Source organism: Phalacrocorax aristotelis, chromosome 3, assembly GCF_949628215.1.
Source record: "Phalacrocorax aristotelis chromosome 3, bGulAri2.1, whole genome shotgun sequence".
NCBI lineage: Eukaryota > Metazoa > Chordata > Aves > Suliformes > Phalacrocoracidae > Phalacrocorax > Phalacrocorax aristotelis.
Genome location: NC_134278.1, coordinates 60,248,342 through 60,269,519, shown reverse-complemented (window position 1 = coordinate 60,269,519; position 21,178 = coordinate 60,248,342). Strand labels below are relative to the sequence as shown.

General features: G+C 42.1%; 1 protein-coding gene across 5 annotated transcripts in view; it reads left to right on the top strand.

Annotated features, from left to right (window-relative positions):
- Window positions 1–21,178, top strand: part of PTPRK (protein tyrosine phosphatase receptor type K) — a 420,549-nt gene that overhangs the window by 171,938 nt on the left and 227,433 nt on the right. The window lies entirely within an intron of this gene.

Here is a 21,178-nt window from a genome sequence, read left to right as displayed (position 1 = left end):
ATGTTGCCAGAGATAGTGGCAATAAGACAGTAAGGGGGGAGTGGGGGACAGAATCTGTGTGTACATGCATGCATATTTGTGTTAAGATGCAGCCACATAAATAATAAATTGCTGAGCTTACAATGAAAGCATTTTAATCGGAGCGCACCCGGATTTAAAAATTGAGGTGTCCAACAACTTACAGTAAGGTAGTAAAAGATGAAGAGGAAGGAGGAAAAGAAGTCATGACTGTTAGGAAGGGCTTGTTCTACATACCTTTCAGGCAGAAGATGAATGGCACCTGAGTTGCCTAGATATTCTGACATTCACTGAATTTATTGGTCTACAAATACCTTGAATTTTTTCACATCCAAAGACCTGTTTACAGCACAGAGATGGATCACACAGTTTTTTCTGCTTTTAGTTTGTATTGTCCTTATTCATCACTTACTTTTGTCAGGACTGTGATGTTTGACTTTGTTTTTGTGCACAGGATTGACTAAACTTAAGCCAAGGATAGCTGGATGTGCCAAAGGACAAAATGACTATTATTCAATATGTCGTGTTTGCCATTATTAAACAGTAATCGCTGTAAGGGAGGGGAACAGAAATGCTTTGAATAGCCCTGTCCTATCACTGTTTGCCATGATTGAAATGAAAGTCAGCTTTTGCCAAGGTACGTCAGTTATTTCCCATTCAAATTATAGAGGAGAAGCTATCCTCTGGAATATCACTGGGTTATATCTATCAGCAAATGCTGATAATCTAGAGGTGGTCTTTGAATATTTCGTAATATTTTGGGGTGTTAGTCTTCTTAATGAAACATTTTCCCTTTACTGCCTGTAAAGGAGCTGGCCATAAAAGTTATTGACTCATATTTATGGTTCTCTAAGCAAGGTGTGCGAAAGTAACCTTAGCAAATACGAAATAAATTAAAAAGGATAGGTTTTGTGTGGTGTTTGTTTTAAAAGAATTAAATCTGGGTAGAGCTTCTGTGCTGAAATGTCAGGAGTTGAGGTCTAAAGTAAACCTGGGCAACGAGCTAAATCTACTGTTCAGGTTTACAGTTCCAGATTGCTTTTCAGAAGTAATAAAGTCTTGCTGCTTTAGCTGACACATGACTGACTAAACCTCTCTGGAGCATTATACCACCATGAGACAGAAGACCTAATCACACCAGTTGTCTCAAATCTCCCAAGTGCTTCTTATTTAATATTTTATAAGTATTTGGTTACTGAATATTATTTTTTATGTATTCTTAGCCAAAATATAACTTACCTGACTGAGGAATTAAGTAAAAAATCTCTGGTTGTCATTTCAGGTCAGGACAGTTGAGGAAAAAGTGCAGTGCAAGAGACGGCATGTTTTGCATGCAAGTGTGTGTGGTTTGGTACCTGGTTTCTAATAATGGAGACGTTTTATTAGCCTTCTGCAGTTGGCACAGCTCAAGCCCTGGTTTGCAACAGGATGGTGATTGCAAGAACGGGGCTGACATGCTCTGCCAAGGGAATATGATTGTTGGTTCTGTATAAACACCTTGGGGAGATAAGATCTGTTTGGAAGCTCTGGAATCCGAAGTGTTGGGGGAAAGCCTTGAAACCTCAGGCTGAGATTTGGGTTGGCATATCTGGTCTGCAGCTACAAGGAGAGACAGTCTGAAATGTGTGGCTGAAGCACTTGGAAGCAAAGGGAAATACTGTGCATAAGTTGTGGTTTTTTTGTGTTGGTTTTTTTTTTTTTAAAAGATTACTTTGCTATGTTAAGTTTTATCCTCACAGTCTGCTCATATCAGGTGAGAGCAGAATTTGCCTTCTTAAAGTGTAAAGTGTGTATGTAGGTGGGGCAAGTTCAATTTACATCTGCGGGTGAAATGGAAATGGGCAGAATAATTTAGAAAAGTAGTATCAGTTGAGAAAATGTCAGAGAAGCAGCAGCAAAAAGAAGTACAGCACTCTGATTTCCGAACTGATTAGAGACAGATTATTAGAAGATGATCTGAAGGATGTGAACAATACAAATAACTGGTGAAATTTGTGGCTGTTTTCTTCCCGAAATTCTTTAGGTACCGGCTGTCATATTAATGGATGTTTTGGAAGCAAAGTAGAAGTGAGGGCTACCTGTACTGTGATCTGGAAGCACTGTGTGTATTTTTTTCCTCCCGATTTGGTGATGCCCATTTTCATGACAGTAATGGGCATTACCGGATGTGATGGTGACGCCCGTCACAGCTGATGTGAAAGATTCATCAGTTGGAGCTTGGGATTAGTGCTAACTGCATCTTACTTTGGTGTCTTTGTTGCCTTGTGATACCTCGATGCTTGTGTTTCTAGTCTCATTGTCCCATTTATTTTATTCATGCACTGGCCTTTCACTCAGCTGCCTGAGATGGAAAAAGCCTGCATACTGCACCAGAAGTTTACCCACCATTTTAGCTTTCTATTTCAAAAGTTGTAGAAATATGTTTCAGTTTATAACTATCTTAGTGCCTGAGGGTGTCAGTACTCTTAACAGTTGCTGTGCTTGTTTCATTGGCTGTTATCAGCAGCGTGGTCCAAGTGATGGAGCACATCACTCTGATGGAGCTCTGCACTTTGACTAGTTTGCCACTTTTTCTTCAGAGAAGGTAGCAAATGGCTTTTCAGTCAGTGTGTACTGACAAAGAGCTAATACTTCTTGCACTTATTTCTGGGATTCATTGCCGTATCAGTATGGCCCATCAGAGGTAGGAGATGGAAGGCATGTTAAAAGAAGCTGTCAAGAAATGTCTGGTAGAAGGGAATGTTTTGATGAGGAAAGGAAAAATGAGGAGAAATGAAGTTTGCATAAGAAGAAAGCTCCACATTAATTTTTTCCCCTGTAATTCTCTTATATTTTATTTCCTAGGGAGGCTGTCGGGAAGTCTGACATGAAAAAAAATATTGAGGAGCTATTAAAGGTTGTATTAACATAAAGCATGCATTGAAAGTTATTTTAGGATGCCGGTATTTATTTTGGTAGAATATCATGCCATGTACCTTTACGTTAAGTGGGTGTTTCTTTTAGTGGAGTGAAAGCACCTGCTCAGTGCTATAGGTCAGGTGCAGGTATAAAAACATAAAATCAGTAACCATTAATCCAAAGCCGCCAGGAAGCATGGGGAGGAGAGCCTAGAGTTAAGTGGGAGAGATCTGGGTCTGCTGCAACCGAGGGAGAAGAGGGAAGAATCTGACACTTCCACGTGGATCAACTGAGCAGTTAGAGAAAGCTTGATTTTGATACCTCTTCACAAAAGACTTTTATGCAATCCAGATTACTTGCTCCAAATGCCATGTGGCTGAATATACAAGAGAATGTCTGAGAATATTTCTACCTAAAAATGGCATTCTGACAGTTTATCAGCATTCTTTGGATAAACATAAAGTTTGCTAGGACACCGTGCCCAGGTCATGGTGCATGATCAATACCTTTGCCAAATTCATTGAACATATGGGCTCATGTAAGCACATGCATGCATATGTCTGTATAACAATTACTAAATACAAAAATGTTTTACTGGGCTACAATCAGCTGCCTTGTTCTCTTCTAGTATACAGATGCTGTGTATATATATCTTGTACTTTGCTTTGCAGTTCAGTCTTGTGACTTTATTTAAAAGTTTTGTGAGACTTGGTATTCAGAAGAATAAGAATAAGCATAAGAATAAGCATAAGAATAAGCAGAGGAAGGCCTGTAGTTTTTCACACAGAGATTAATGTGGGGTAATTTTTCTAGCTGCTCTTTAAAATTGTGAAAATAAATGTTTTTGCCTATGTATTTAGGTGTGAGCATAAAATAAATGTATATTCTGTGGCGATCTTTGCTAATTCAAATTTACATGGATTTTGCAGTAGGAAACAGAATTTCTTGCAGACACTGATGCTGCCTGCAGTATCTATTGTGGTGAAGCATTGTGCTCTTGGCTTTTGCTTGGGATTTGTCTGTGGTTGTTAAAGTTGAGTTTTAATGTTGGGAATTTCTTGTGGCCTGTGGAGAGTGTACAGATGATCTGCAAACCTTTGTGAACTGAATGTGATGATGATTGCCTGTGACTGCAGAAGCCTGGATCTGGTGAGGAGGGAATCACCAGTTCAATTGCAATCCCTAATTTACTCCCACTTAAGAATTGCCTTTGTCATCTTTTATAAAATACCATATAAGTGAAAAGCCCCATGCTGAGCATAATGCAGCATGCTGTGATACAGATATAACTGGATCCACTGCTGGGCCAGTGCCCCCGCCCCCCTGTTGGAAAGAAGGGCGGCTTAAATACAGGTTTCGACTTTCCTGCAATTGTCAGTGGCACATTCTTTAATACGTTACAATGGCTTACAGTAATGAATGATGAACCTTGAGAGCAAGATTGTAAAATGTGTTTGTTTTTGGATTGAAGTTTATCTTCAGAAGGTTACTAGTAAGGACGTCCTTCTCTCTTATCTGCTTATTGTAGATAAAAATTGTAATTTTATGAGGTGAAAGGTTAGTATTCATCTATGCAATATTTTTCTGCCATTTAATAATCCATCTGTTAGAAAATTATTTTATAGGAATGTTTAAAAATATATGTCTCAAATTAAAAGAAGCTATGGTAGAAGGTTTGTTTTGCCAGTTATAAAACCTAAGCTCTTTCAAGAATAGTAATTGCTTGGTGTTTCATAGCTATATTTCTGAAAAATTAAAAAAAAAGTAGGTGCTTCATCCTGATAGAGGTTTAAAGGATTCCAGTATGAATGGCTCTTGGTTATTTCTGTCTTTCAAGAGACAATATTCTTTATGGTAGTGAGTCTTTTTGCCTTCCTCTTTCTATGGAGAAAAATAAGTTTATGCGCAGTAACAGAGATCGCAGCATCGCTCATTTTGGTAGCCAAAACTGCTGAAATAGCTTACAAGGTACACCTATAGAAGAAACAACAATGTCTGCTCAGTATTCATCTTCAACACTTAAAAAATGAAAATGGATTTGTTTCAGAATGGAGAGATTCTTCTCTCTTGAACTTAGGATCCATTATTCCTTTGTTTGACTTCTCATTTTAATTTGTTTGCTTAAAGGCAGTCGATGTAGCAGACGTCTTTTCAGATTGGTCAATAAAGGGAAGGTAGAAGGAAAAAGGACTAATAAGATTTTAGTAGGTGTATGCAAGATAAGGCTTTTAAGGGGTACAGAGGAGGTTCTTTGCCTCCAAGTCTCTGTCTTGTTGATTTTTGTCTTCCTGTGATGTGCCTGACTTGACTTGTCAGTAACTTGTCTTCTCCAGTCTGATGCAGTTTCATTTGTTCAGCTTCTTAATAGCACCTAGCTCTTTCATACTTCTCCCTGCAAACTGAGAATATAAGGTGAATAGCTGTAGCTTTCTACTCCAAATAAATGGAAGAAACTACAAAGATTCTGTATTTAATTATTTTATTGTTAATGATATAATGCCTGGAAGCTCTAAAAATGTCCCAGAAAAATATATCAGAAAAATCTCTTCTGAGTTAATAGAACATATTAGCCTTGGCCAGTGGTGGGGTACGCTAGATCTGTATCATTCCTGACTGGTGTTTGTCTTACTGATTTCAGATTCCACAGCCATTACTTTTGGTGCTTCATCATCTTTACTACCCATTTCTGATGTAGAAGTACTTCGAAAAAGAAATATTTCTAATTCGAATTTTTCAAAATTTCTCAAATACAAGTTGCTGCTTTAACTGGGAAATCAGGAAATTAATCTGACTTGGCTGGTTTCATTAAGCAAGGCATGTGATGTTACACATAACCAAGTAATAGTGACAGTTTAAATGGCTTTGACTTTACTGATCTAAATGTTTTCAGAAGCAGGAAGATAATTCTCAGAGAGACTTGTTGAAATAGAATCTGAGTGTCTGGAGGTCTGGCATATCTGGCGTATCTAGAAACCTTTTCAAGGTTTCTCTTTGTAGTCTTGTGGGAGGCAAAAGTGCCAAAACTTGGTCCCAAGTGTACACCGTAGGCATGACATGTACGAGGATGTCAGTGTACTTTGAAAGATTTGGTTAGTGATTCTGCCTTCTATTTGTTTGGTGTTTTTTTTTTTAATTGTTGTTGTTGTTTGGTGGTGTGGGTTTTTTTTTGTTTTGGTTGGTTTTTTTTATTTTTAAATTTAAGATCTTCGTGTAAAGTTAAGAGGAAGCTGTGAATGCCCTTGTGTATCTGTGGAGATATATTCTGATTTTTTAAAAGGGGATATTAGTTTATGCAGGCAGAAGCACAAGTTGGTTTAATCTCTTCTTCTTCAGGTTCTCATGTTTTCAATGCATCATACTTTTGAGAAACCACCTTGTTCTTTTGTTTTTTCAGTTCACAAATGTGAATTTGATACGCTTCACGGTCACTTTGGCAACCATGAGCAATTTATTCCTTTCAGTTGTGGTAGGAACAGAGTTGAGACAGTTATTAGGTATTTCTTGGGGGTTGATCTTCTGTCCTAACCCTATGTGGGTATTATGCTACTTACGCTAAAATAAAGGTGTTGCCTGTTAAACTGATCTTTGCAAAACTGCTATGGAGCAATGGATTAACGTGGGCATGGTTAACAATTTAGCTTGCATTCTGTTGCTTTACTGAGACAAGAAGCCATTTTATACTTGATTTCTTTGTTGTAATGTGCTTCTAGAGAAGTTGCATGTGCTGCCTTCTCCATGCAATTGTTCCACCTGTAAATTATGGTCCTAGGATTATCTTTCTCATACATAAATATCGGTTTCTTGGCTCTGTAGTCGTTACTGATAAACAAAATGGCAGTAACAACTGCTCTCTTAAACTTCTGGTTCATTAAACAAAAATGCAGAAAAACTTTGAGGTGCAAAAAACAAGCCAGGGAAGTATCAAAAAGACTATACAAGGTAAGTTAGGAGCTACCGTATCAGGTAGCTCCTCCATAATCCAGGGCAGCGTGAACCTTTAGGCCTGGATTCTCACATGGAAACAAATGGGAATTAACACGAGGTTTTGGGTTTAAAAAACCTTCCTTATAATGTCACCATTTGGCTCACCCTACAAGCACAGAGGGTAGGGTAAGATTGTTTGAGGTATGTTGCATTGTCCCATTAGAGAGTCTCTCATTTTCCATGGACTTCAGCTGTTAAATTTGAGTGGTTATGGGTAACACTTGTCCTGGCTAAAAATGGTTGCTGGAGAATCTTTCATAGCTCAAAAATTTTCTTGGTTGATACATTATTATTATGTTTTCACTAGGTTCGTTTTGCTCCTTACATACTTTCAGAAGTCCTCCTTGTTGCCCTTGGCATTCCTTGCTGGATTCAGTTCAGTTTAGTGGAAGTTGTACAAGACAAGACTGAGAGCAAGGAAATGTTTAGACGTCATACCTCCTGTGTCTTTAGACATAAGATGTTTGTACAGATGGCTGTCATTTTCTGTGTTTGTCTAGCACCAATGTGTTGTGATTAATGCAAAAATACAGAGGATACAGTAAGATGATATAGAGAATTTGCAGATAGAACTATTGCTATTGCATCTTGAAATACATTTTAGAGAGAACATGTCAGAGTAATTTCCTGCACAAACAGTGCTAGTCTCAGTATTAATGTAGGCAGGTGCTGATGCAGCGAATATCTCCACAGTACTGTTTGACATAACCCGTCCATTGCTTTGAGTTGCTTTTTCTTTTTTATTAATTTTTTTTTTCCCTTGACAGTATTTGATCTGTATTCATTAAATATCTGTTAAACTATTAAACTGCCCCCCGCTTGTTAGGGCAAAATATGTTCTAATACCTTCCTGAGTTAAGACGTGTTGGTGTTATTCCACGCTCTGGTGACACAGAGTGGGAGATACTGTGCAATTTTGCTTTTTTGGTGTTTGCTTCCTTCCTGACACTACCAACTGTTGTAATTTATGACAACTGGATGTCTTTTGCAACTGAATTCTGCTGTTCTTCAAGCAGGCTTAGTAGGAACACTTCTGAAGGAAGTGGCAGAGGGTGATGGCTACAGTTATGTGAGTTTTATTATGGAGGAGTGGAAAAGGTAAGGGAGAGGAAAGGAAGCAAGTACCTGTCAACACCTTGACTGGTGATTGCTGGGATTAAAAAGTGGTTTTGAACAGCATCTTTGGCGCAAGAAAGTGTGTGGATATGTATTTGACTTTATGCATAGGTGTTTCAAATTCTTTCGGTTGCTGTTCTGAAAATAAGCAATTTTAGATAATTTTACTCTGATATGGACTGGAAAGAGTTGTTCTAGAAATCAATATGCAGGATGCAACATGAACCTCTGAATTTTGTCTGCTGCGTTCAGACTGGCTTGGTTTTTCGCAGTTCTTCATAGGCTAATTCTATGAAGTCGCCTTTTATTTTAATTGAATATGGAAAAGATCCTGTGGTTGGGAAACTAAGAATTGTATTTATCTGTGTAGTATTCATGCAGATATTACTTCAAGGGATAATGGTTATGATTACTGAGTGTGTTCAAATGTATCAGTAATTTGTATGGTTTGAGATGGAGCATATTTTAAAAAATAATAATCCCCACATGGTAGGGAATTCCCAAGGGTTACTGGAAGTCAGAAAGGACTGACCTCTGCTCTAGGTTTAGAAAAGAACAGTGGCATCATGCCAAACTTGTACTGCTGCATTTTCTACCCATGTTCAAAGGGACTGCTGTCCTACTGGAAAGTATTTTTTTAAAGTTCTGGTCTATCATAAAAATAAGCAAAGCATTAAGTATTTCTTATTGATTCTTAGCTTGTCTCTTACTGCTGCCGTCCCAGTTTTAGCCTTTAAATGTCATGATTTACAATGCTGTCAAGGTTTTTTGTTTCCCATTGTCATGCCTTTGCATGCAGTGTTATTATTTTTAAATCTCAATCATTTAAAAATTTTTACCCTTGAACAAATGTTTTGGTTTGTTGAAGATCTTGTGTTTACAGACTATGTAAGGATGTTTTTTCTTCAACTTCTTCAGTCAGTCAAGAGCAGGGTGGGTTTTTGCAAGACTGTAAATATTCCCAGATGATAAACTACTACTGCTCTGAAGCCAGAGCAGCTGTAACTCTTCTGTGTGTGGTGCTTCATCCAAACATTTTCTAGGCATGAGCCTAGAAACACTTGGCATAAGCAGCTTAAGAGAAGTAAGCACAGATAAGTGGAAGGATGTGAGTTTTTTCCTGGTGTTCCTAACACAAGGGTCTCCAGGATCTCTGAGTCTGGTCTCTAGCTTCCCCTGCATCAGATAACTGTATAGGCCCTTTCTAGGGTTTATTATGCTTCATCTTAATTATGTGTTTTCATGCAGCATGTATGTTGCTTGTGGAGGTAAAATATTGTTACTAACTCTCCTCGTGTTCCAATTTTGTAGCTCACCGAAAGCTCATCTACAGTTCTTGCTTACATGTAAAGAGACAATTTTAGGTTTGGTTTTATTTTGTTTGAGGAGTGGAGCTAGCTCATTTACAACTAATAAATTCTCTGAAGGATTACCCTTTGGGACCCTTCATAGGCATGTTTTCTGTCTGGTTTCTCACCAGAGAGTATGAACTGAGATGAATCTTGGGAGTATAGACTTTGCCATTGTTGTGGTTTAGCGGCAGCTCAGCCCCACACAGCCGCTCGCTCACTCCCCCACCGGTAGATGGGGGAGAGAATCAGAAGGGTAACGCTCGTGGGTTGGGATAAGAACAGTTTAATAATTAAAATTAAAAGATACAACAGTAGAAATGCAATGTAAAGGAGAACAACGAGAGGCACAAAGCCCCGGGGGAGGGGGAAGGGAGGGGAGAGGGGGAACGAACCGCCGAAACAACCGCACGCGCCGCAGCCGCTTGCCGCCCCGCCGCCGCACCGCCTCCGCGCTGCCACTGCCCCCCCTCAATATATTGGTCACGGTGTCACATGGTATGGAATGAACCTGCCATTGGCCAGTCGGGGTCAGCCGTCCCCACCATGGCCCTGCCCCTCCCAGCCGCCCCCCCCCCCCCCCCACCACGCGGCAGAGCGCGGGAAGCTGGAAAGGTAGCCGACCCCCACAGTGAGGAGAATTAACCTCTTCTCAGCCAAAACCAGCACATTCTCCACCCCTTATTCCATACCATTTACACCATGCCCAGGTCCCATATGATGCAATACAACCGTACCAACCACCACCCCTCCCCTTCCCATCCTTTAACATAATACACAGACATCATTCCCTTAGTTCATGGACCTTCCCTGTAAAATGTCCATTAAAATGTCCATTGAGTTCACCCAGTCCATGACTCTGGGCTCCATCTGTTGTATCAGTCTTCCCGGGTGGGAGAGATGGTGTGTGGCGTTGGGTTGCTGCATACCGAGTCAGTCATCCTTCCATCACTGCTGCACGGCTTGTTTCATAGTTGATCTTCCATGGGTTGGGAGGCTTGTACTCTGATATCATTGATACAACACAGAGGTGACACACAGTATTATATAGCAGTTCACATTGTGCCATTCAGTTCATTGACTGTTTTCACCCAAAATCAAATCACCTTGAGGCACACATCGGATTTCTCCATCCTCCCGCATCACCCACCAAGTGCACCCAGGTCCTCGAGCAAAAGCAATCCCACGAATGGGTTTGCCTTTGCCGGAGGCAGGAAGAACCCAGACTGTTTTGCCCAGCATACTTTTTGTGTGCACTACAGGGACTCTATCCCCTTCCACAGTATGTAGGATTTCTGACTGGGCAGGGCCAGCTCGGTTGGCAGATCCCCTCGTGTTGACTAACCACGTGGCTTTTGCTAAATGTGTATCCCAGTGCTTGAATGTCCCACCCCCCATTGCTCTCAGTGTAGTTTTTAACAGTCCATTCTACCGTTCAATTTTCCCAGAGGCTGGTGCGTGATAGGGGATGTGATACACCCACTCAATGCCGTGCTCTTTGGCCCAGGTGTCTATGAGGCTATTTCGGAAATGAGTCCCGTTGTCTGACTCAGTTCTCTCTGGGGTGCCACGTCGCCACAGGACTTGTTTCTCAAGACCCAGGATAGTGTTCCGGGCAGTGGCGTGGGGGACAGGATATGTTTCCAGCCAGCCAGTCGTTGTTTCTACCATTGTAAGCACATGGCGCTTGCCTTGGCGGGTCTGTGGGAGTGTGATATAGTCAATTTGCCAGGCCTCCCCATATTTATATTTCAGCCATCGTCCCCCATACCACAGAGGCTTTACCCGCTTCGCTTGCTTGACTGCAGCGCATGTGTCACATTCGTGGATAACCTGTGCAATAATATCCATGGTCAAGTCCACCCCTCGATCACGAGCCCACCTGTATGTTGCATCTCTCCCTTGATGGCCTGAGGTGTCATGGGCCCACCGAGCTAGAAATAGTTCACCCTTATGCTGCCAGTCCAGATCCACCTCAGCCACTTCAATCTTGGCAGCCTGATCTACCTGCTGGTTGTTTCGATGTTCTTCAGTGGCCCGACTCTTGGGGACGTGAGCATCCACATGCCGTACCTTTACAACCAGTTTCTCTACCCGGGCAGCAATATCTTGCCACAATGTGGCAGCCCAGATGGGTTTGCCTCTGCGCTGCCAGTTGCTTTGCTTCCATTGCTGCAGCCAGCCCCACAAGGCATTTGCCACCATCCAGGAGTCAGTACAGAGATAGAGCACTGGCCGCTTTTCCCGTTCAGCGATGTCTAAGGCCAGCTGGATGGCCTTTACCTCTGCAAACTGGCTCGATTCACCTTCTCCTTCAGCAGTTTCTGCTACTTGCCATGTAGGACTCCATACAGCAGCCTTCCATCTCCGGTGCTTTCCCACAAGGCGGCAGGACCCATCAGTGAACAGGGTATATTGCTTCTCATCTGGCAGTCTGTTATACAGTGGGGCTTCTTCAGCACGTGTCACCTCCTCCTCTGGTGATAATCCAAAATCTTTACCTTCTGGCCAGTCCATAATCACTTCCAAGATTCCTGGGCGACTGGGGTTTCCTACTCGAGCCCGCTGGGTAATCAGTGCAACCCATTTACTCCACGTAGCATCAGTTGCATGGTGTGTAGAGGGGATGTTTCCTTTGAACATCCAGCCCAGCACTGGCAGTCGGGGTGCCAGGAGCAACTGTGCCTCAGTACCAACCACTTCTGAAGCAGCTCGAACCCCTTCATATGCTGCCAATATCTCTTTTTCAGCTGGAGTATAGCGGGCTTCAGACCCTCTGTATCCCCGACTCCAAAACCCTAGGGGTCGACCCCGGGTCTCCCCTGGTGCTTTCTGCCAGAGGCTCCAGGTAGGGCCATTCTCCCCGGCTGCAGTGTAGAGCACATTTTTTACATCTTGTCCTGCCCGGACTGGCCCAAGAGCTACTGCATGGACTATTTCTCGTTTAATCTGTTCAAAGGCTTGTCGTTGCTCAGGGCCCCATTTGAAATCATTCTTTTTCCGGGTCACTTGATAGAGAGGGCTCACGATCAGACTGTAATTTGGAATATGCATTCTCCAAAAACCCACAACGCCCAAGAAAGCTTGTGTTTCCTTTTTGCTAGTTGGTGGAGACATGGCTGCTATTTTGTTGATCACATCCATTGGAATCTGACGACGACCATCTTGCCATTTGATTCCTAAGAACTGGATTTCTCGTGCAGGTCCCTTCACCTTACTTTGTTTTATGGCAAAACCAGCTTTCAGAAGGATTTGGACTATTTTCTCACCTTTCTCAAAAACTTCTTCCGCTGTGTTGCCCCACACAATGATGTCATCAATGTATTGAAGGTGTTCTGGAGCTTCTCCCTGTTCCAGTACAGTCTGAATCAGTCCATGGCAAATGGTAGGACTGTGTTTCCACCCCTGGGGCAGTCGATTCCAGGTGTACTGGACGCCCCTCCATGTGAAAGCAAACTGTGGCCTGCACTCTGCTGCCAGAGGGATTGAGAAGAATGCATTAGCAATATCAATTGTGGCATACCACTTGGCCGCCTTTGACTCCGGTTCGTATTGAAGTTCTAGCATGTCTGGCACAGCAGCACTCAACGGTGGAGTGACTTCATTCAGGCCACGATAGTCTACTGTTAGTCTCCACTCTCCATTAGACTTCCGGACTGGCCATATGGGACTGTTAAAGGGTGAGCTGGTCTTACTGATGACTCCTTGGCTCCTCAGTTGGTGAATGAGTTTATGGATGGGGATCAGAGAGTCTCTGTTGGTGCGATATTGCCGCCGGTGCACTGTTGTGGTGGCGATTGGCACCTGTTGTTCTTTGACCTTCAGCAACCCCACCACAGAAGGGTCCTTTGAGAGACCGGGCAAGGTAGACAGCTGTTCAGTTTCCTCCGTCTCCAAGGCAGCTACACCAAAAGCCCACTTGTAACCTTTTGGGTCCTTGAAATACCCTCTCCTGAGGTAGTCTATGCCAAGGATGCACGGAGCCTCTGGGCCAGTCACAATGGGGTGCTTCTGCCACTCATTGCCAGTTAGGCTCACTTCGGCCTCCAATACAGTTAGCTCTTGGGATCCCCCTGTCACTCCAGCAATGCTGATGGGTTCTGCCCCTATATAGTTTGATGGCATTAAGGTGCACTGTGCGCCGGTGTCCACTAAAGCTTTATACTCCTGTGGGTCGGACATGCCAGGCCATCGGATCCACACAGTCCAGTAAGCCCGGTTATCCCTTTCCTCTACCCGGCTGGAGGCAGGGCCCCTCTAGTCCTGATCATGGCAGTCACAACTCACTTCCTGTAAATGTGAATCAGGAGTCCCTCTATTACACTTAGAAATAAAATCTGCGCTTCTACTCCTCTGTCTGGGGACTTGCTCGCTGGAAACTGGAGCAGCAGCTTTCCTGGAAGAGCCTCCCTGAGTGACTGTTCTTCCTTGCAGTTCATGTACTCGTGCCTATAGGGTCGAAGTAGGCTTGCCATCCCACCTCATCATGTCCTCTCCGTGGTCACACAGGTAGAACCATAGGGTGGCCCGTGGTGTGTATCCCCTTCTTTGAGCCAAAGGACGCTTATTCCTAACAGCTGAGACACTGCTCTGTCGAGGTGGGGGAGTAGGACAGATCTTCTTTGAGTTGCTGGACCTCTTGGGATAGTTTCTCCACAGCAGAGACAAGCGAGGAAGAGATATTTGTGTCGTAATCCCGGAGTCTATCTATCACCTCTGCCACCGTTGGTGTCTCGTCATCTTTCCAGGACATCACTGCCAATGAGTTTGCATGCGAAGATGGTGCGCTCCGTACAAACTTCCGCCACGTGGGTCCTGTGCACTCGGCTTCATCTGGATCTTTGGATGACCGTTGATCGTCCAGGTCACCATAAATCACCTCAAACACAGCTAATTCCCCGAGATACTGGATGCCTTTCTCCATAGTTGTCCATTTTCCTGGGCGATATGTAACATCTTCTTTAAAGGGATACCTTTCCTTCACTCCAGACAAGAGTCGCCTCCAGAGGCTGAGGGCTTGTGGTTTTTTTCCAACTGCTTTGTCAACGCCCCCTTCCCCAGAAAGGGATCCCAATTGTTTGGCTTCTTTTCCCTCTAGTTCCAGGCTACTGGCCCCATTATCCCAGCATCAGAGCAGCCAGGTGACAATGTGCTCACCTGAACGACGGCTATAATCTTTTCGCATATCTCGCAACTCGCTTAAGGACAGGGATCGGGTGGTCTCTATTTCATTTATTACTTCTCCCTCCTCTCCCCGCGATGGCCCTGGTTCTTCATCATCCCGTTCTAAACGGGTTGATGTCCGCTTCCAATATTTCGTCTTGTGTATGGGGGCAACTGATACTGGTACGGGTTTATTTTCTGAGCTAGCTCCGGTGCTTGTTGTGGGGGTTTGAGGGGCTGCAGTGCCTGTTGTCAGGGCTGGATTGTCTACAGTGCCAGTCACTTTGCATTTCAATCCAGAGACATTCTCTTCCCCCTGGGGGCACTGAATACTGTTGAGCAGGGCTCGGTACGCATGGGCCAGACCCCAGCACGTTGCAGTTATCTGTGTCTCTCTGGAGTTCCCAGCGTAACAACATACTTTCTCCAAATATTCTACTAGTTTTTTAGGATTCTGCACTTGCTCGGGGGTGAAACTCCAAAACACTGGGGGTGCCCACTGCCCTAGGTATTTGCCCATGCTATCCCACATGCCCTGCCACTCGTAACTATCAAGCCTCGGGGCAGATTTCTGGGTGATATTCTTAAGTTGCTTAGTCAAAACCAAAACAACATGCCCAAAAACTAACAATAAGTGCACCTTAACCACCCAAGGATGTTCAAGATACAAAAACGTTGTTGTAACAAAGGCACAGACATCATAGAACAAAGTTGCAAAGGTACTATTCTGTATTTCCTCCATATAAAATCTCTCAGAGGAGGAGGTATAATTGCTAATTGCCTCAACAAGGTGGTATCCGAAGTACAGTAACGGTTTCAGCAAAAACCCCAAATACCAGATAAAGCTGAAAACGAGTGTTTGTATAACAAATCTTGTAGGCAAAACATTACTAATCACAGCAGAACACAGCAGACTCAACAAACCAACACCGATTTTTAACACCAACTGCAAAAAGGACAACATGGTGCTGTGACCAGCAGCTGTTGTTATCTCCAACCCTCGAGCCCCACGTTGGGCGCCAAAATGACTGTTGTGGTTTAGCGGCAGCTCAGCCCCACACAGCCGCTCGCTCACTGCCCCACCGGTAGATGGGGGAGAGAATCAGAAGGGTAACGCTCGTGGGTTGGGATAAGAACAGTTTAATAATTAAAATTAAAAGAAACAACAGTAGAAATGCAATGTAAAGGAGAACAACGAGAGGCGCAAAGCCCCGGGGGAGGGGGGAAGGGAGGGGAGAGGGGGAACGAACCGCCGGAACAACCGCACGCGCCGCAGCCGCTCGCCGACCCGGCGCCGCGCCGCCCCCGCGCTGCCACTGCCCCCCCTCAATATATTGGTCATGGTGTCACATGGTACGGAATGAACCTGCCATTGGCCAGTCGGGGTCAGCCGCCCCCACCACGGCCCTGCCCCTCCCAGCCCCCCCTGCCACGCCACGCGGCAGAGCGCGGGAAGCTGGAAAGGTAGCCGACCCCCACAGTGAGGAGAATTAACCTCTTCTCAGCCAAAACCAGCACAGCCATGTTGACTGGACCTTAAATACGAATTTGGGGGTGAAAAGAGGTGTGTATGTATCTGTGGGTGACTCTGAGACGGTTGAAGAATCTGGGACCTGACCAGCTCTGATGGTAAGGATACTAGCGAGAAGGTAGCCTTAACTCCTTAGGGTTTCAATCTCAGGAGGTGTGTTATTGAGGAAAAAAGTAGTAATAAATAGGGTGTTAGCTGACTTGGCAGAATTGAGATCCCAAAGTTCTCACTCAAGTGTTTGATTTGCTGTGCTGGAAATTCTCCTGGGCCCTGTCAGCAGCAAAGGCTGCCTCACAGCATTACTTAAGCATCCAAATGGAAGTAATTATGTTTTCATGATTTCTAAATTAGTTCAGCAAAATTATCTATAACTTTCACAAGGGAAATGCTTTTTATGTCAACAAAATTTTTATATGTTAGGTAAAAATTTGTTTAGCTGTCCCTTGCTTTCAGCTAGCTTCCATTAAGTATTTCTTTTGTAACAAGATATTATTTTCATGTTTATATGAATTTTTAGTTTCTTGGTAATGAAAAATGTTGTTTTAATATTTTAAAATGCCTTTAAAACTGCAAAAACATTGGATAGGACTTGAAGCTTGTCAGTGAATAGGATTCTTCGGTGTTTTATCTTATGTATAACTGGTCTTGTTTATGGCTTTTTGTCTGCAGAAAGTTATTTTACTACAAAACACACTTGTTTCTAAGTGCTGTTTAATCTTAACCAATTCTAGTATAAATACTACGTTCCAGTGTATTTGGGTTCACCCTAGTATGCTTTTACAAAAATTAAACTGAATCTGTGAAGGAGATGTGCATGAAGTAGAAAAAATAAAATGTTTTCTTTTTATATTCTTATGGAAGACTTTAAGGGTTTATATCTGGTGAAAATTATAACTGTGCTGCTTCTTTTGGTTCTAAGTAATTATTAATTTGTTTTATTCACAAGTTGAGTAGAAATTGTGGGAGGTGCCAAAAATAAAATAAAATTAATACCATCAGGATTACGTGTATTGGAACAGTGAGGAAAGAGCAGAAAGTTTCCCGTAATTCTGGGCTCTACTTGAAGTTTTTTTGTTTGTTTGTAACAGGTTTTGGTGGTGGTAGTGTTGGTTTTGTTGTTGTTGTTGTTGTTTTCGTTTTGCAATTTATCACACACGTGATACCTTCTGTTTGCTTACAGCTCTCTAATACACCTTTCCACCAAGCACTGGAATTCATCTGTTTACAAGTTTGATTTCAGATAATTAAACTAGTGGAAGCCCTCTGGTAGCTGAACAGAAATGTGCTGCAAGTTGAATGCTCTGTGGAAATTACAAGATCTTTTTTTTTTTTTTCCTATTTCCATGTCAAATTCCTTTTCAGCTCTCTAATGATGTGTATTTGAGCCTAGCAGGAAAAAATAGTCAGTAAAACACTACATTTCTGTTGTAACTAAACCTGTTAATACTCACTTTTATTTAACTGATGTATGGATGTTTGCCTCATGTATATGATGGTCTGACAGGACTGCTGTCAAAACTGTAGGAGATTCTCGCCGCCTTCAGTACTGCGAGTAGCCAGAACTAGTCAAGCAGAGGAAGGGCAAGGAAGGTCTCAAAGTGTACTGAAAATACCCTGCTTGGTGAACATGGTGTATAATTTACAGGAAAACAGTTTTTACAAAATGTAGGGAGAATTATGTTCAAGGGTAGGCTTTGGGCTACAGGGTTGTCCTACCTCTTTCCTGGTGGTATTTTGTATTTAATTGACTAGGTATGCTTTGGGAATGCTTATTCTGATCAGTGCCTCAAATGAGCTAATAATGACCATACCTAAATTTTTGGATATTGAAAAGAGTTAAAAATTCAGTGAGGCCAGTCCTTAAGACACATATTTTGTATATCCCTGCAAGTGCAGGCTTAGTCTTCATGGTGATCCAATGTTGGGGCTGTGTAGGAATGTGAAGGTTTGAGTATTTCTTAAGCATTAAACTTCAGCAATTAAATCCCTTTAGGGGTCTCTGCTGTAATAATTACTACTTTTTCCATTGCATTCAAATACTGTTGAACTATTTAAGTTGTTCACAAATATTTATTTCTGGAATAATATTAGGTGAAGGGTGACCGGCATCGCTTGCATTTTAGAGCTGGGATACAAAAACAAAGCGTATGCTACTGTGCAGTGCCTGACAAAACAACTAGATTTCCCCCCCGCCCCTTTTTTTTTTCGCTGTATGTTGCACATCATACATTTAATTTTCAACCTTTGAGTCTTTTAGAGGTGTCAGCAAGCATACAGGTAAGGGTGATCTGATCGATACAGGTTAGTTAGGTTTCCGAAAGGCTTTTGAGCATATCCCTCTACAAAAGCTTGTAGTGAACATAAGCTGCCATTCTATGAGAAAGATGCTTCCACAGATAGCTAATTGTTTAAGACGAAAAGGAGAAGGTAGGAATAAATTGTCAGTATGCCCAGAAGTAGTCACCAAGGCATCATATAGAGATTTGTGCCTTTCAGCATGTTCATACGGGGCCAGAGAACAGTGCAAAGACAGAAGGTTATAGGTAAAAACTACTTTGGAATAGAAAAGGCAATATGTGATTGTGCGGACCTGTAGAAAGACCATCACACAGCACCAACTGTGAGTGACTGGGCAGTAAAATGGCAGGCATGTTTTAGTGTAGATAAAGAGATATAAAAAAAATGCATACTGCATAAAATATTAATTCCACACACAGAGCGATGGATTCAGAGCTTGCCCTTGTCATTCTGCAGCAAGATCGTGGAGTTCATAAAAATGTCAGTTTAGAGTGTTGTGATGGTCCAAAAAAAAAAAAAAAAAAAAAGGCAAATGAAGTGTTAAGAATGGTTAAAGAAGTTCAGTAGAAATTAGATAATGATATAATGCTGTTGCATAAATTATGACTCACCCACATCTTGATTACTGTGTGCCAGCTCTGCCTTCGTTATCTTCAAAGAATGTAACAGTTAGAGCTTTAGCGGATGAGGAGGATAATCAAAGAGAAGGGAATGGTTTCTATATGAGATTGACAGAATAATCTGGGACTCTTCAAATTTGAGACAGAATTACTTAGGGACATAAAATAGAGATCTATAAAGTTGTGAATAATATAGCAGGATGATTAGGAGCAATTTGTCACTGATTTGGGTCATTAAAGGAAGCCAGTTACAAAACAGACACATGGAAATGGCTCCTAATATTGTCAGTAGGAAAACCATGGATTTTCCCAAATGATACTGTGTTCACTAAAAGCTTGCATGGTTTTAGGGGGGTAAATGGACAAATATATGGACAAGAGATGCATTAGGGATGGCTAAATATGTAGGAGCATGTTCTGTTCAGGGAGTTCTGACACTGTATCTTCATTTGCATCTGAATGCAGGCACTTTATAAACAAGAACATGCGATTTTATTTGGAGAAGTAAGTAACTGTTTGAGTATCACCTTGGAACTGTGTAGAAAATTCAGGGATCAAATCTAATTCCCTTGAGTAGCATTTGAATTACCTGAGCTATTCAGCATTTCCCATTTTCATTCATTGCGGTGATGCTGGTACAAAGGAGACAGGATAGCTGTCTCCACAGCCCTGCTCTGTGCAAGCCCGATTCATCCCCCCAGAACAGTGTCTCCTCTCCATTAAAGAAAGTGAGCATCTCTCAGAAGTGCACTAGGTGAGCATGCAATTAAATTGTAATAAATGGAAGGACATTTATTGTTGCACAGGCAACTAACGTTTTCTGGCTAGAGTGATAATCTGAATTATTTTTCAGCTAAAATGGAAGTGTTTAAGCCATTCTTTCTAGGACCGTAAACTCAACAGCAGTGCAGACTAACTGCAGGATTCACTCCTAAAGCACTGGTGCCTTATTAGGATAAACCTTCTCAGGTGAAAGGAATATCTCAACAGTCTGGTTTTCCTCAAGTAGTGTGTGTGTATGTCAGGAAAAGAACTACCTCAGGTTCTGGTCTGACTTGTCAGCATTTTAAATTGCTGTTTTCACCAATATATGCAAGTGCCTTTTTCCATTTCCTGTTTTAAATGTGAACAGATATTATGAAAATAAAGCCTGATAAGAATTTTTTAACTGAGCTGTTTAAGAGGTAAGCTCTTACTTACCTCATAAACATTACTCCCTATAACGTTTTGTAGGCTGCTTGTATTTCTGTTTCTGCTTTTTGTTTTGTTGTGTCGGTTTTTTTTTCCTTCTCATGTATCTCCATGTCTTAATCTCACTCTTTCCTGTGAACTTCTGTTTTTTGATAGCTTCCTAATCTTGGAGGGTGGGGATTCATTAAATTAATCTCAAAGATGTAGAAAAAGCCAAGTAAATAGTTCCCAGCTCAGTCCCTGGAAAGGTAACTTTCTCTCCTCTGCCCACAATGTAGGAAGGCATCAACAGACAGGGGAAGGACACACTTACATGAGGCCAAGCTTCCCTAGAAACTGGATCTAAGTTGCTTCCAAATGAATTAATAACAAGCCAGTTTAGAGCGAGGAGTAAATTTAGTCCAATTTTTAACACTGAGGATCAAATTTCTTAACTAGACTTTGAGAAACAAAGTGCTTTCAGAGTTTGTGTATGCTGTATTAAAATGGTATTGTGTTGTAAAGAAATTGGTCTGTCAGAAGGGCTTTAAATATTATATGTATTTCTTACTGAGTTGTCTTCTACACTATATAACCATTAAAAAAAAAAAGGACTAATCCAAATTATTAAAGTATTGAAGATATTCATGTTGATGTTCCTTACAAGGAACAAGTGCCAGCTCTCTGAAGATGCCAGAGGAGCTTGTGGATAGTATCAAATAGTGCTCTGATCAGAGAGGTCATTGGACAAGGGAGTGAGAGTAGGATCCATACACTAAATTCCTTTCCGTCAAGCTGCTGTTGGCCAAGGCAGGAGGAAGGGGCAGAGAATTAAGTGGTTTATGCAACTTCATTGCATTGGGGTGCAAATACAATCAAAAGAAAAAAAAAAGTAAGTGAAGTGTAGCCAGAACCTCAGCAAGAACTTTTGGAGAAGTTGGAAGAGGGGTTATAGCCTGGTGCTGTCAAAGTATATGTGCCCCACAGGCTTCCTTTTTGGGCAGTCAAAGCACAAGTTGTGGGACCCTGTG